The sequence below is a fragment of the Rosa chinensis genome, chromosome 4, assembly GCF_002994745.2.
Source record: "Rosa chinensis cultivar Old Blush chromosome 4, RchiOBHm-V2, whole genome shotgun sequence".
NCBI classification, from domain to species: domain Eukaryota; kingdom Viridiplantae; phylum Streptophyta; class Magnoliopsida; order Rosales; family Rosaceae; genus Rosa; species Rosa chinensis.
The window spans coordinates 42,896,287-42,899,398 of NC_037091.1; the positions used below are offsets into that span (position 1 = coordinate 42,896,287).

At 28.7% G+C, this 3,112-nt stretch overlaps 1 long non-coding RNA gene across 1 annotated transcript; it reads right to left on the reverse strand.

Annotated features, from left to right (window-relative positions):
- Positions 1-990: 990 nt before the first annotated feature.
- Positions 991-1,510, reverse strand: LOC121052994. The gene is made up of 2 exons (XR_005810472.1): positions 1,279-1,510; positions 991-1,188 (listed from the first exon to the last, which is right to left on the reverse strand). It is a non-coding gene; the product is annotated as an uncharacterized LOC121052994 (long non-coding RNA).
- Positions 1,511-3,112: the final 1,602 nt, after the last annotated feature.

Consider the following 3,112-nt stretch of genomic DNA (forward strand, 5'->3'; position numbering starts at 1 on the left):
TACGGATAGAAAGGGCAGGATAGAAATTTAGACAGAACAGTAGAAAAAGGAGGAGACAAAGAACAGAACCAGAAGGAGAAGAAAATAAGAGGAAGATGATGGGATGATGTGATGCGGCTGAAATAGCCTCACAATTTAACCCTGCAAAATGTAGTTGTCAGTATAGGATAAGCAAGGATCGTTCAGTCCGGGGATTGTAGGGTACACCTACACAAAAAGGTCAATTAACAAATAAAAGAATAAAGAGTTAATTTGATTCAAGTCCTTTTTGTTACATAAAAATTAGATCTAGTCCGCGCATATTTTCTTATTAATTGCGGTCCATTTGCTTTTTTTAATAATCCATTTTGCCCTTGGAACCAAATAAGGTAAATAATTTCAAATTCACTAATTAGATCACAATTTTAGCTCAATTTTAAATTTTAAATTCAAATTCCAAAATTTACAATTCATCAATAATAATTTTCAGACAAAGAAGACTGAATGCATTCATATAACTTAATGTACCTAAGATGTAGGTCTAATACTTATATACCTACATTATAGGATGAAAAACATTAGAACAAAAATTCAAACATTATTGCCTCATTTGTATCTATATAGTAGGTATTTGAAGTTGTATCGTAGAGATTTAATCTACCTAGACATACGAAGCAAGAAAACAAAACATAGAATATATTCTCAATCTAATCAAAAGGTACAAATATGAATATATAGAACTTATACCTAATTACAAGATAAAATGTATGAAAGAGAAAATGTGAGATAATGAGAGAGCCTTAGATATAGAGATATAGAGAAACTTGATTTTTTTTTTTAAACTTGTGAAATCTTACCTATAAATAAGGCATATAAATGTGAAATAAAAATGTCTAATCAAATTCTATGACAAATATAAGGCACTATGAATAAATCCTAGTGGATTAAGTAAAACCAATGGAGGATGATATGACTGTAAATCCATGTAGTTGAGCTTGGAAAGGATCATACCAAATATAAAGAAGTCCAAGCTCCTGTTGGACGTGTATTCATATATTAACATTTTTTCATCATTTTGAATGCAACAGCCCAGAAGCTTCACAAGATTACGGTGCTGAAGTTTGGCTATCAGTATAACTTCATTTTTGAACTCCCTCATTCCTTGACCAGATTCCTTGGATCGCCTCTTTACAGCTATTTCTTTCCCTCCTATCAATGTACCCTATTGATCGTTGTTCATAAAAGTTATGAAATTTATCATAAGGGTAGCTCATTTCAATTTGCATACAATTGCATTACCTTGTACACAGGTCCAAAACTGCCTTGTCCCAGTTTGTTGTTGCTTGAAAAGTTATTAGTGGCATCAGCAATAGTGGTGAAGTCAAATAGCGGCAACTCCATGTCTTCCCTTTCTTCTTCACAGTAATCCATTCTGCAATCCAGCAATCTTCTAACATCTGAATAGTGGATATCGTCATCATGAATCATGAATGTGTTTTTGTCAATGGTTGTGATTAGATAATATCATAATTGCAGATCACTAATCATGGAACAATTATAAAGTTTACGATTTTGGACTGAAGGTAATATACTTTAGTTATCAATTTCAAACAAGAAATCAATTGGACAATAAAATATTGCTAATGTTACGTTTTTCCATAAATTTCAAAATAATGATTACATTGCAATTAATCAAGAATACAATAAATGCCTTTAAAATTAGTATTTTCAGCTTTTAAGATATTTAATAAGGGTATATTCGGAGTGCACGAAAATGAAAATTGGTAGTGTTGAGTCAGCAAAATATAAATGGAAAGAAATCCAATGTGGCAGTTGAGTCATAAGACCGCGATTAACAAAAAAATCAAGAAAGTTTCTATTGGGACCTCCAAATCTGCTCACTTGACCTCACTCTATTATGAATTATTAAATGACATATATAACCTATTATAAAATGACTATTAAGGACAATAATTATACAAAAAAAAAATGGTTACATTTATTTTCTCTAGACTTTCCAATTCAATAATATTAGATTGCATTCTTTATTATTTTCCCTATTTATTTTAATTTTCCAATTTCACTACATACTCATTAAAGCATTTATATATATATAAATATATATATATATATATATATATTAAGAAATAAAACTATGATTAAGATAAAAATGTATGATATGTATATTGAACGCATATTGGTTAGAGAGAACAAAATAAATTGTATTATGCCCTAAATCTAAATCTATCCATTATATTTGTAAAAAGAAGAAGAAAAAAAAAAGAGCTAGCAAATAAAAATAAATAAAAAATATTTAAATAATTAATCATGAGGTACAGAAAATAGAGAAACATTAAGAAAAAATGATTAATCTTTATTTTTTTTTAACAGCCAAAAAAGAAAAAATAAATAAAAAAAATCACATAATAGTTCATGTTATTTTATTTTTATTAATTTTTAAAACTCAATACCTTGTGTTTGATTTTTTTTTTATTGGATAAGAGATTTATGTTGTCTAATTAAGAAATGGAAATGTAATTTAGATTTATAGAGTAATTAAATCATTGAAATGACTAAGTTTTTTATTATAAAGATCTGAGTTTGTTTGTAAATTAATTATATGAGTGAGGTTATTTGAGGAATTTTAGTGAGGTTTAATGAGTAAATTTAGTATTTGAAAATTTAATAGGAGGTATAGAAAGCATAGAGGTCAAGTAAGCAAATTTGGAGGTTCAAATAGAAAAACTCAAAAATCAACCGGACTATATCTAATAAGGGGTGTGAATTTTGGACTTAGATCTAATTAACTCAAGAATAAAATAGGGGGTTTTGAATTTTGGTTCCTAATCTACTTAAAATAAAAACAAAACAAATAAAACTATCTACAATGATCGACTTCCCTAACCTAGACCAATACTACTCGGAAATTACTAAGTGTAAAAACAGAAAATCCATTTCAACATGCTACAAAAATGTGCCCATCTTTAATGCCTAGATAAGAGCTCAAATGAAAAGCCTCAGCGGATCAATCCACTTATCTGATTCATTCTAATGTAGGCATGGATCGGAAAAGTCCTTACCAAGCCTAATACTACTAATTTTCGAAAACACTCAGCGTAATTCTCTTAACTAG